Source organism: Phoca vitulina, unplaced genomic scaffold, assembly GCF_004348235.1.
Source record: "Phoca vitulina isolate PV1807 unplaced genomic scaffold, GSC_HSeal_1.0 scaffold30, whole genome shotgun sequence".
NCBI classification, from domain to species: Eukaryota; Metazoa; Chordata; class Mammalia; order Carnivora; family Phocidae; genus Phoca; species Phoca vitulina.
The window spans coordinates 5,702,711-5,716,549 of record NW_022589733.1 but is presented as its reverse complement, the minus strand read 5'-3'; the positions used below and the strand labels follow the sequence as shown (position 1 = coordinate 5,716,549).

Sequence of the window (13,839 nt, the reverse complement as noted above, 5' to 3'; positions counted from 1 at the left end):
ATTTTCCATTATGTTTTCCCATTTGGAATGAACAAAACTTCCTCTTCTCCACTGGACTTTTTTTGGGCTCTCAATTCTTCCCAGATATGCTATGTCTATGTGTGGGGTGGGGTGGGGGTGTGGTTATAGACTTCTGAGCAAGTCAACCAGCTTTTTCATTCTTCTCCATGCCATGTTCCATTGTCTGAGGGTAAAAGTCTGGACTCATAAAGACCTTCTTAAAGTATTACGGAGTATTATAGATAATAACCATCATATATATGATGTCATATATATGTGTATACACAAATATGTTATATATATGTTGCAGATTTTCCTAAAAGAGTATTTATCTTGTGCATCACCCATTTTATATTACAAAAGACAGCTCAGTAGAGTTATTTATAGAAGATGTACAGAAGAGGGAATCCAAATGGCCAATAAGCGGATGAAAAGTTGCTTACCCTCACTACTAAGCAGCAACATTTTTTTTTAAAGTAAACTCCACACCTAAGGTGGGACTTGAACTTGTAACAAGTTCAAGAGTTGCATGCTCTACTGACTGAGCCAGCCAGGCACCTCCAGCAACATTTCTTTTATTTATTTTATTTTATTTTTTATTTTTTTAAAGATTTTATATATTTATTTGACAGAGAGAGACACAGTGAGAGAGAGAACACAAGCAGAGGGAGAGGGAGAAGCAGGCTTCCCGCTGAGCAGGGAGCCCGATGCGGGGCTCGATCCCAGCACCCTGGGATCATGACCTGAGCCGAAGGCAGACGCTTAATGACTGAGCCACCCAGGTGCCCCCAGCAACATTTCTAATAAAAGATTTAATGCAAACATTTTAAGTATATTATCACCCAGTGCTGGGGATGTGCCAAGGGAAAGGAGGCACTCACTTTCACGACTCTTTTCCTCCACCTCCCAGTCCATATCCCCTTTGCTTCAGTCAGCATCCATCTTCTTGGGGTTCATCTGGTGGGTCATTCATTTCTAGGGGTTTGAGCCTTTGGTAGTATTACCAATTTGGGGGTTCTGGCATCTTTCATTAATTTTTATCACTGAAACAGGCAGCACCAGGAGCTTTTGGGTTCTCCTATTATTATTTTTCCTCACACCCATTATGTGGCAAAGACCCTTTTCATGGCAAAGATTGATCATCTTAGCCAACACTTCCTTTTGAGGAACATGAAGTGGCCAGTAGGGAGTCTCAACTTTATATTCAATGGAACAATTGTGTCCTTTGTGGAAGAAAGCATTTCCTCCTGGAGTATGAAGACCCCCTAAATCAGCAAAATCCAGAATCATGGAGATAAAAAGGGAATACTTTTTCAGGTAGTTTACTATTAGTTGAGATAGCAGAGCCACTCACACTTCCATTCATGTTTCCTGCTCCCTTATATTCTGGCCTTAAGAGAAATGACACCATAATATTGGTCTTTGATTTGCTCAGAGCATAGATTACAGGCTACAGGATAGTTATTTAGTCTCTCAAGATTGTCTCCAATAGGTGACAGTCCAGTAGGTCATGCTATCATTTTGCAAGACCAACTATTTATGGATGATGGGGTACATGGAAAGATAAGTAAACCCTATGAACATTAGAAACTGCCATATTTCTTTTGCTATAAAATGAAGAGACAGTGTTTTATGTGATACCATGATCTCAAACAAAGCATTTAGTGATTCCATGCCTGGTGGGACTGTCAGACACGGTGAACAAGGAATACAAAACCCTGTAGAGAATTCTAGTAAGGACAAATTCTGTCCCTTCACAAAGGAAGGGTTCCAATATAATCAGTTGCTACCAGATAGCAGTCTGGTCCTCAGACAATGATGCAGTATTTAAGACTCTGGTGCACTGAACAGTGTGGTAACCAGAAGTAATTTTGTTATTAAACCCGTGTATTACCCCTTTCATTGCTACTATGACCACATTGTCCATGAACCTATTCACTAGAGTGTCTGGAAAGAGATTGACACACATCCACAGGGGTATAATTTGCAACATGTTTATTGAGAACTTCCTACACAGTGAGGCCCTTTTCTGAGCACTCACATGGGACCATCTACTCTCTTATGCTGAGCCCATTTGGAGTTGCTCATCCTTCATTAAAACCTTGTTATCAATCATCTAAGCTTGTTCTTTTCAAATGCCTGGACCTTGCATCACAAGGCTAAGTGCTTAAAATCCTACCTATTGGAAAATTCTCCCTTTCTGCATTGTCCTTCAAGGCCATTCTTGACTGAGGCTGAAATGGCACAGCCATCCATTTCTCACTGGCACCAGAAATCAGGTTTGATTTTCCTCTTCATTCAACTGATCATAAGAAATCCTCAGGAGTTTTAGGACTGCAGTGTGGACGGAGTAACTATGCTTGGATTATGAGGCTCTGGTAAATAACTTAAATCTTAAAGATTTGCTCAAGCCTAATTCTGTTTATATCATATCTCCTTGATGATGGACTGATGCTGGGCCTGCCTGAATTTATGGCTTGGTGGATCAGACAACTCCTACTTCATGACGAACAGTTCGGTTTTCATGGATTCTTGGCATTCAGGTGCATTGAGAAAGAACTGCTTCTTACAAGGAGAAAAGAGCATGGCTTTCCTACCAATCTTGAAGGTCTGCAACTATGATTCTCCTAACACTTCTTTCCTCAAGCCTCATAGAGCAACTTGATCAATTACAAATCAACATCATTGGATCTGAGGTATCACAAAAGCCGACTGGCTGAGCTGGGCTAGCTGGAGAACCTTCTCTTGCTCTGAACTCCCTCTAAGTTGGCAGCCTTATGGTTACTTAATAATTACTTTTGGTATTTTCTGCTAATCAGGATAGAGAAAAACGCATTCAATGGATCAATATCTGCACACTAGGTGCCAGAGGCTGTATTGATTTGCCTCACTGAGAAGACTACATCTGGAATAGTAGCTGCAATTGAAGTCAAACCTAATTAAACTTAGAATAAGCCACTGTAATTCTCCAAGATCCATCCATCTTCTGCACAGATTAAATAGGCAAACAAAATGGGATTGTGATAGGGTTGATTTTCCAAGACTTGGTTGGTAGCAATAATCTTTTTATTCTTATAGGAATTATTATTGTTTTGGTTTACTATTTTCATATGGAGGAAAGCTCCAGGAGCTTCCCTTTGACTGAACTCAGGAACTAAGGAAATAACCAACATGGGTTTACGTATCTGCTGAACTACTGTTAGATGGCTCAGGTCTAAACTCTACTATCAGCTCCACTTCAACCCTTGGTCTACAATTGTGTTGTGAGGTCCCAGGAATTAATGATAACTCAGAATAATGCAGTCTAATGAAGCCATAAAGGTCTATATATGTCCCTTTTCCCACTGCACAATTACAACGGCACAGGGCCACAGTTTCCTTTAGGGAAAATTAGGAGGGAGATTTGAAACACACACGTGTGATATTATTGCAGACTCTTTCCTTGGGGGGTATGAAGTTCCTCTCTCTCTCTCTCTCTCTCCTCTTTTTTTTTTTTTTTTTTTCCCGAGGAATTCTGGGTCAATTCTGAGATTCAGGCCTCAGAATTGGATCAGACCATGATTCTTTGTCATACTGATACAAGTCAAGCTTCTCTTTACCAGATTGAGTCTTTCAAGATATGGATCAAGTTGGACCTTGATTAGCTGTCTTAAGGACCGCAGGATAGAGACCCTTACAAATCAAACCATACTGATTGTCTTTTCAACTACGTGGCTTATTATAGTATTCATGCTCACCTTGCCTCTGGTGCTTGTGCCAGCCTATCAACACCACTGAAATCAGAAAGTCCTTTCCAACGGCAGCATCTTGCACTTTCTCTTCTAGCTTGGAGTACAGCCACTCCAGTGCTTTTCAAAGACTCTGCCACTCCTCTCATCAATGTATTTCTCAATACTTTGGTAAGGGAGTGTTTTTGAACCCTCTCAAAGGTGGGGAGTGAATGGATTATAACAAATTTACTCCAACATTCTTTTCTCCCTACATTATACCAAGAAATTACATGAATATTGACTTTAGTTACAGTATGCCATCACTGAATCAAGCTTTCTTTTTTTAAACATCAAGATTTTTAAAAAAATTTTTTAAATTTATTTATTTGTGTGTGTGTGTGTGAGAGAGAGAGAGATCACAGAGGGAGAAGGAGAAGCAGACTCCCTGCTGAGCAGGGAGCCCGACGTGGGGCTCCATCCCAGGACCCTGAGATCATGACCTGAGCCGAAGGCAGATGCTTAACCAACTGAGCCACCCAGGTGCCCTGAGTCAAGATTTCTATCAACCATTTAGAAGCACTCCCAGCTGCCTGGGTGAACCCATTGATTTTATTTATTTTTTAAAAATGTTATTTATTTATTACTTTGGTGAAAACCTTGTATTTCTCGTGGTTCAAGCTTGTTTTGAGAAGGTGCAACATTTTTATTTATGGTTTAAAGTAGACTTTCAGCTGTATTAAAAGATGGAGGGATAAACTAGTTACTTTACCAAAGTTAAATGAAGCAGATCCAAATTAAAGGTTAAATCACAGGTATTTCCTACCACACCAAAACCAACTTTCCAGGACTCGGTGCTGGAGGCAAGAACTCCAACAGGGAAGTGCCTCAGGTCAGGAAGGGGGCAGAACCCACCTGGGGACAAAGGGCCTGTAAGTTTCCACAGCCTAATTCTACCCATTTGCTAAACTCCCCTAGAAAACAGGGTAGATGAATTACAATATTGTACAGATCTCCTACTTGTGTTTTCCTAAACATCTCACACAGCAAATTGCTACCCTGAACATAGGGTATTCAATATGAGGTCAGACAAGCAAATACTAGATCAATTTCTCAGGATTGTGGACCACTCCCTTCTGAATAATCTAGGAACCCAATCTCCATTTGGAACATTCCTTGTGATCCCTATAGACCCAGAGCCCAAAGGCACAATTTAGAGGGATGAAACAAAACAGAAAGCCTGTGGAAAGAACCTGGCTTAAAGGGAAGCAACTTCAGACCATAGGTTAAGCACACTGCCAAGGGCTGGGTCAATGTCTTCAATGTGAGGGTCCACTCTCCCCTTCTCAAGGTTATCAGAAAAGCTTTAGTCCTGGTTAGCAGACCTACTGTCCCATGTTTTAAGTATCCAAGAGATCTAAATAAGACTGTACGGTTTTGAAGGTAGCTAGAATCCATTTCTTGGTTTGCAGTGTGGAGAAAATGACTACCCATCACTGAGTGCCAGAAATTGCAGTCATCAGCACAGTGCATTGGCATGCAATGTCAGCTCACAAAGCACCTCCCTCTCCCTAGTCACAGACAGACAGGTAATGGTAGCACTAGGATTTATTAAGCTGTGCCTTAGTACAGGCACTGGGAGTTGCCCATGGTGCTCTTGATGTATAAAGTCTGGATGTTCTGCCAATTCTTCTTGAGCCATGACACCAGGAAATTAACAGCTAAGTTGATGTGGTACATGAGCTCATCATCTGTCATCTTCATGTGGCCAACGGCCACTGCCAGACACAACACCTTCTTCATCTGGAATTTGATCGTGGACTTCCCTTCATCCACTTTGGCCACCATGTTTTCATTGTGGGTCAGCAAGGAAGGGAACTTGTCAGCCTTATTCAGGCCTGAGCCCAGTATTCATGGGATCTGCTTGATCAGAGATTCTGAAGCCAAAAAGGCATCATATTTCTTGGCCAGCTTTTTAAATAATTTTTTATTCTTGTTGAGTTTCTTCAGTGCCTCAATGTCCATGTGGGGAATATCCACAGCTCTGACTTCATCACAGCGCTGCTGGTACCCCAAAACACATATGAAGAACTTGGGGCAGGGAGTGGACTTAAGCCTGATGGTGCCCAAGAAGCATTTGTCCTTCTGAAGGTCATAGTTCCCCAAGCTGATTTGTAGCTCCCCCATTTCCAAAAACTTTGGGCACTTGTCCTAGTTCCCGTGCAGGAATTCCCACACTGCCTTGTACAGGGTGTCATGGGAGACTTTGCTGTTCATGGTACTCCCTGCCACAATAACCAGAAAAGAGACTTGTGAACCCATTGATTTTAGAATCTCTGGTACATAAAGTCATAGCACTAAATTCAGCTTCATTCAGAATTATATTACTCTCTCTTTAATCTACAATCTTCTCACATATGTTCCCCAAGTTTTGCTGACATACTTTAGCAAAATCTTGTAGTTCTTTGCATGTGCCCCTTCTTTTATGGTTTTACTCTGTAACTGATGCCCCAGGGCATGTTAAGATCTGACTTCAGTTTTAGGCCTGGAGCCACTGAGAGGTAGTACATTGAGGCAAGGGGATAATTGGTATTTCTGTGATGATAACTACCTTAGATGATGTCTTTATTGGTTGTTCTAGTGGGCAGGGCCAGCTTCAACAGATAAAGAAGGGCTGCTTCCATTGACAACAGACAGTCAGATTTAGAAGGTCACATGTCCTCAGAATCATTCAAATCCTCTCAAATGTCACCATTTTTATTCTCAACATCCTATTCTTTCCTAGTCAGTGTTCTAACATGTACACAAGAGATCCAATGAAGCTGTTTATTCAACCTGTGTTGAATTTTGAGCAGCCCATAGGATTAGATTCGGCATCTTATTTTTATAGCCACCTTCTTTTAGGGCAGTCATAGAAACTCTGATTCTCTGACTATGTCTTGAATAGAGAATTTAAATCTTCACCTTGTCATTTTATTTTTTAAGCTTGCCAGTACAGTTGGAAGTAGCCAATTATTTTGGTTATCTATTACTGTGTAACAAACCACTTCAACTCTTAGTGACTTAAAACAATAACCCAGTCGTTATCTCTTACCATTTTATGGATTGAGGTATTTAGCAGTGACTGGTGAGATGACAAACATGGGAGGGTCAGCAGGGCCTGGGACACTCGACACATGACAAAAATGGTTGGTAGTTGATGCTGGATGTTGGTTGGAGATTTGGCTGGGGTTGTCAGCTAAGGATATCTTGGTTCTCCTCCCTATAGCCTGTCTTCATAGTTGCTTGGGTTTCCCCACAGCATGGTGGCTGAATCCCAAAAGGGAGTGTTCTAAGAGATAAAGGCAGACACTGCAGATCTAAGGCCCAGCCTCTGAAGTTCACATGATTATTTTTGTTATATTTCTATTCATTGAATAAAATAACAGGGATGGCCTATGTTCAAGGGAAAGGGAGGGAACAGAAGGATGAGTGACAAAAAAATTTGTGACCATCTTTAATCCCCCATACCAATCCACTACCCATATAGAAGCAGCCACTTAGTCCTCCAAGGCCTACAAGAGTTCCGCCATCTAATGCTAACTAAATCTGCATTGATTTCTAACTATAATCAATCTCACATTCCCATCTTCTTGAAGATTGATTGCCTATAATCACTTACTGTATTACTTAGGATCCTTAATTGCAGACCAAATAATGCACTCTAACTAGCTTAAGCAGAAAAGGATTTATTATAGGCCATGAAGTCACTTACAAGAATGTCTAGGAGGGCCAGAGAAACAAAATTGAATGCTCTGCAAGTAGGAGCAAATAAGCCAAGAGAAAAACCCAATCACACATGGGATACTTCCAGTGGAAACCTTGATACTGCTCACACTTGCCACTCAGCATCTAGGGATCAGAGACTAGAGCCAGAGCCCCACAGTGGCAGAAGAATGAAACACTTCGGTCAGTGAGTTTGCAGGAGGACCTTACAACTGTGGTCTCATGGATCTCACTTCTGCTTCCTGAGCACATGTGGAAGTCTAGCTGCCAAGATACTTTGGCAATATGATCTTGTTTTGCCGGCCTCTAGATCAGGGTTCCTAACTTTGATATTATTGACTTCTTAGGTCATATGCTTTGGTGGGAGATAGGGAACATCTTGTATATTGTAGGATGTTTAGCAACATCGTTGGCCTTTATCCACCAGGTGCCAATAGCACTGGCCTGCACCTCCTCACTCTTCTTCAGGTCATGATAGTCAAAAACTTTTCCTGTCATTGCCAAATGTCCCCTGGGGAGGGACAAAACTGCCTCTTGTTGAGAAGACTACTCTTGGGATGATAAAGGCATGGCAGAGGGGAGTAGGAATGAGACTGAGTAAGTTGCCACAAAACAGATTAATGGGAGGTTAGTGTAGGAGAAAACTAAATTCCATGCTATCTCAAGGATTGGTGATACAAATAAAAATGTCATATCAGATATACTCATACCTATTACCAGAGGGGAATGAAAAGATCCAACTAGGTTGTGGTGAATGAGATTGAGGTAAATGCCAGGCCATGTTTTTCAATGATGTTGACAGAGTTTAGAATAAGAAAAGCTCTTTGAGCCTGGTTGCCCTCAGATCAAACTCACTTTAGAGCCCTTGTGCTTGAGGTTCTGTCGACTTGGCAGGACGGTTCTTACTGCACATGTGAGGGCAGAGTGCCATTAATCTGTCTGCATTTCTCACCATGTAACTATCTTGAAAAACCGAAGACGACTCCATTACTGCGATATTAACATCCATGCCAACTGACAGTTCTCCACATTCGATTCCTCACAGGACTTTTATTCCTTGAATCCAGGTTCTACTGGGGGTGATTTTTAACAAGTGGTGATAGCAAACTGGTAGACTAGAGGAGGGAGGGAAGAGTCTCTACATTATTGTGGATAAGGAGGTTTTATTCTGTGCAGCTATAAGGATGTCAGTCTCATGGGAAATTGCTTTTGATACAGAATCCCTGGAGAGACAGATGTGGAAGAGGCAGTAATGTTATGTTGTGTGACAGCAGATGGTGAAGATGCAATTGGTCAGCCAGCTCTAATCTTTACATTAAAATAAGCATTGTGATGGGAAAGAAAATTGAGTTAACAGGTTTTAATCTGCTCTTTCCTGATACGTTGATTGGTGCTGGCTTTATTTATTAAGCACTTACCATGAGCTCAGTCCTATGAAAGATAAAAGAAAAGTAGAAGACACTGACTTGCCATTAACAACCATAATCAATTATTCCTCATTGTTTCCATGTAGTGAGAACTCACAACATGCCAAACATGGGTGGACCTGCTTTACATGCCTTACCTCATTAAATGTTTGAAATAACCCTGTCAGGAATATACTTTTATTATTTCCATTTTACTTGGTAAGATGTTGTGATCAGAGCCTCATAATTGAGCTACACTTTGAAATCAGGTATACATACCTAACCACTGCGTTTACTACATATAGAAGCCAAAAGAGTCTAAAGTCTCTTTAATCCTTAGGTAATAGTTCCATAGTTTCCAGGCCTACTCCCACCAACTTCAAGTCCAGCACAAAGAGATAGGCTCTCTCAATAACCCTATATTTCCCAATTGTCCCCACAAAAACCCAATACTGAGTTACCTTGGATTGATTTCAGCCCTTTCTTGAACAAACCCCTGGTGGGGAGGGGTCAAATTACAGTGCTTGGCCAAGTGCAATGGTGAGCTGAGTCTCTACACCTATCTAACATCATTGAGCATGAATAGGGCAGTGTAAATTGGAGCTAGGCTGCACTCCACTTTCCCTGATTCTGGAGGGCAGTGGGGTTTAGTGGAGAGCTGAACGTCCCCCGTCCAACCCACAGCAAAGAGATCGAATGAAGCAATATAAAGCAGGGCTACTCAGCACTCTGCTTTCTGCACCCCTCTTCTGAGTTGCCACCCTCAATTGGCATCAATAGGTAGAATGAGGTGATGAGAGGTGGAGCTAATTGACACTTTACTCCCCCCCCCTTCATGAGTAGGGACGGTAGGAAGCTGAACTTCCATCCCTACCCTGCAGCAACAAAATGGTATGTTAACCCTCTACCTTGTAGCCTTCACCCTTCACTACATCAATAGGGGGCTGAGCTTACACCCCCACCTTAAGATAATGAGTTGGTTTGAGTTGGTGCCCCACTTTTGCAGGAAAGATGTTGATGGGCTGAGGATGGAGCTGAACTTCTACCCCATCTATCTGCAGCAAGGTGTGACAGTGTGATGTGAGTCATTGCTCCACCCTTTGGAGGTGATGTCAGTGAAGTCCAGCAGGAAGCTGAGCAAACACACTCAGCCCTCACACGACTTCAAAAAAGGAGGACTTCATGCTTAAAAAGAGAAGATTAAATAGAATCCAGAGCCTCATAATATATCCAAAATGTCCAGGATACAAAAAAAAAAAAAAATCACTCATCATACCAAGAAACAGGAAAATCAAGAGTTGAATGAGAAAAGACAATCAGAGATGCTAACATCAAGATTAATTGGAATTATCTGAGGATTTTAAAGCAGCCATCTTAAAAATGCTTCAACAAGCAATTACGAATTCTTTTGAAACAAATGAAAAAGTACAAAATCTCAGCAAAAAAGAACAAAGTGGAAATTATAGAACTTAAAAATAAAATAACTGAAATAAAAAATTCACTGGATGAGCTCAACGGTAGAGCAAGAGATGACAGAGGATAGAATCAGTAAACTTGAGGATAGACCAATAAAGTTTACCCTATTTAAACAACAGAAAAATATGTCTCTTCATGTCCTCTATCCATTTTTTTAACTGAACTATTTGGTTTTTGGGTGTCGAATTTTATAAGTTCTTTATATATTTTGGATACCAACCCTTTATGAGATATGTTATTTGCAAATATCTTCTCTCATTCTGAAGGTTGCTTTTTTAGTCTTGTTGATTGTTTCCTTCACTGTGCAGAAGCTTTTTATCTTGATGAAGTCCCAGTAGTTCATTTTTTGCTTTTGTTTCCCTTGCCTCAGACGACGTATCTAGTAAGAACTTGCTAGAGCCGATGTCAAAGAGGTTACTGCCTGTGTTCTCCTCTAGGATTGTGATGTTTTCCTGTCTCACATTTAGGTCTTTCATCCATTTTGAATTTATTTTTGTGTATGGTGTTAATAAAGTGGTCCAGATTCATTTTTTGCATATTGCTGTCCAGTTTTCCCAACATAGTTTGTTGAAGAGACTGTCTTTTTTCCCATTGGATATTCTTTCCTGCTTTGTCAAAGATTAGTTGACCATATAGTTGTGGGTCCATTTCTGGGTTTTCTATTCTGGCCATTGATCTATGTGTCTGGTTTTTTGCCAGTACCATAGTGTCTTGATCACTACAGCTTTGCAATAAACAACAGAGAGAAAATAGACTGAAAGAAAAGTGAACGATGTTTCAGAAACCTGTGGGATAATAACAAAAGAGCTGACATCTGTGTTATTGGCATCCCAGAAGGAGAGCAAAAAGGAAGAAGTATTGACATGTTCAAAGAAAATTGTATGAAAACTTTCTAAATTTGGCCAAAGTCATAAACCGACCTAGTCAAGAAACTGAGCTAACCCCACACAGGATATATACAAACAAGGCCACACCAAGACATCTCATATTTTAACTTCTGAAAATGAAACATAAAGGAGACATCTTGAAAGAGGCCACTAAGAAACTAGGCATTACTTACAGATAAACACCAATTTGGATGATAGTGGATTTCTCACTTGAAGCCATGGAGGCCAAAAAGAAGTGGGACAACATTTTTCAAGTATTAAGATAAAATGACTGTCAACCATGAATTCTAAATCTCAATAGAGAGATGGAAAGGGAACTACACATAAAAAGTTCTGTTAACAGTAGAAGGGTACATGGCTACCAGGGAGACCAAATGAATACATCACCATATAACAGATAATTAAAGCCATTTTCCACATCAACTGAAATATTTTTGTTTCTCTTAATTTTGACTCTGTTCTTTTAGAAAGAATACTGAATATCTTCCACTGCTGACAAGTCTTACAACATTTACCATTCTGCTTTTTCTTCCCAGCATGTACAATTATCTTTGCTTCTATGAGGGAGTAGTTTCTGACCCAGGCCAAGTAGGCAAGATTGAATTAGGAATGAATGTCTCTTTGTGGTACCAAATAAGGCATTTTTTGGATGAAATCCTTAACCTGTCTTTGCTTTGGCCACCTTAGCAAACCATGTTTCTCTGAAAAAGAGGTTGGATTGAATTGGGTCAGATACTCATGACGCTGACACCAAATTCTTACCAAGATTAGACCTGTGCCATTCAGTGGGAAGAGGTATTTGGTTATTGAAAACACACACTATTTGACTCATTTGATCCCCCTACTGTAAGGACTTTAACAGATGGGTCTAATGGGAGGAAAGTAGAGCCAGAAAACAGAGGTGAGGAAGAAGTCTAGAAACATTAACCAGCAGGAAAGACAGGAAGTTCTGCCATTTCAGTTCAGATTAAAAGCTCCACCCATGCCTGGATTCTCTTCCTGGAAGTTTTTAAGCACCTTTAACTGTGCCAAATTTCATTTAGTAAAATTAATCTCACTTAATAGTATTTATATTCCTTAGATTGGCCACCTATGATTGTACCCAGGTCTTAGATGAGAAAATCATTGCACAAATTTTATATGGTACAGGTAGCTGGCATCTCAACCTGAAACCTATTTCAGCATCCTACCTACTGTACCATAGACCTTTGCTACGGACTTAAATCTCCATGTGACTTAAATAATTCCCTCCATTCTGGTCCCTCGCTGACAAGTGGACTCCAAATAGACTTTGCCACTCAGTGATGAGGAGGTAATTCTGTCATGACTAAATGGATCTTGCAAAGAATCATTGAGGAGCAGCCCTTTCCACTTGGGAAACCACAGCTTGAAGCCTCAAAGCTGTGAAAGATAAATTAACCTTCCCTCGGACTTTGTCCAACCTGCCAAGCAAACTGGAAGTAATTATTTTATGTGGAATGCTTATTGCCATTATAGTGGCAGGGACTTGATTTCACCATTTAGCAGACCCATCTGTTCCTTCCTTGGCAGGCACTCTGATCGCATGTCACCTGGGGCTTTGGCACTCTTGGGCCTTGATTGCAGGGCGTGTCCAAGGCTAAGATGTGGGATAGATAGAGAGTGAGAAGACCTGGCTTCCACCCTCAGTGTAGCTGGGGAGATGGGAATAAGTGTGAAATGATAAATACCCTTGGAGACTTGTTATTATCAAAAGAGTTGATTAGATAGTTCATATTTCACAAATCAGCAATAACGCACTGTGGTCACAGCCCAGGCAATGGTTCTACCACTTGCCAACTCTGTGATCGTGGGCAAGTCACATAACCTCTATGCACCTCAATTTTCTCAATTACAAATGGGCATAACAGTGCTTACCTCACTGAGCGTTGAATGAAAGTGCGTAAAGTGCTTAGCACATAATAATATTTGGTAAATGTTAGTTTTTATGATATTATTCATGGGAGAGAGAAAGCTTTGGAGTTGATCAAAAATAGTGTTTTATCTTTTCTGCTCCACTCCCACCCCATTTCACAGCTGTGTCGGCCTCACTGGTCACACGGGGCTGGTCTAAGCATGGTCATCAGACCAAGGGGAAGCCAATACGGGTTATTCCCCAGAAAATGTAGAACCGGAAAAGTCATCATCCCCCAGGGTGGCTGAGACTGTAAGAAAGAAAACTTGGGGAGATGGTGGCCAAGTTTCCTGCTATATGGGTCAGAGAAGGCAGGATGGGGAACACTTTGAGTCCCAACTAAGGTTGTTGGTTCTTCATTTGGTGTAAAAACAAACAAAACAAAACAACCCAGGCATTGGTGGGAGTCTGAGCAAGGACATGAAACCTGAAAATCAGCATTTTAGGGAGGCTTAGATCTTCTTATTCAGTCCTGGGTAGTCTGTTTCCTAGAAAATACCTGCTTTTTAAAGATGCCGAAATTTAGCATTAACTCTAGATGCTGTAAAAAATTTGTATTCAGGGTTTAGTAACATTAGTGGTCTCCAGCTTCCAGCACATTGACAGTATTTTTCCTTTATCGGGAAGTTTCTACAGTCCTTGTCATGCCTTAATTACCTTTCTGA

The 13,839-nt window shown here is 40.9% G+C and overlaps 1 pseudogene; it reads right to left on the bottom strand.

Annotated features, from left to right (window-relative positions):
• Nucleotides 1-5,330: 5,330 nt before the first annotated feature.
• LOC116644728 lies at nucleotides 5,331-5,984 on the bottom strand (annotated as a pseudogene).
• Nucleotides 5,985-13,839: the final 7,855 nt, after the last annotated feature.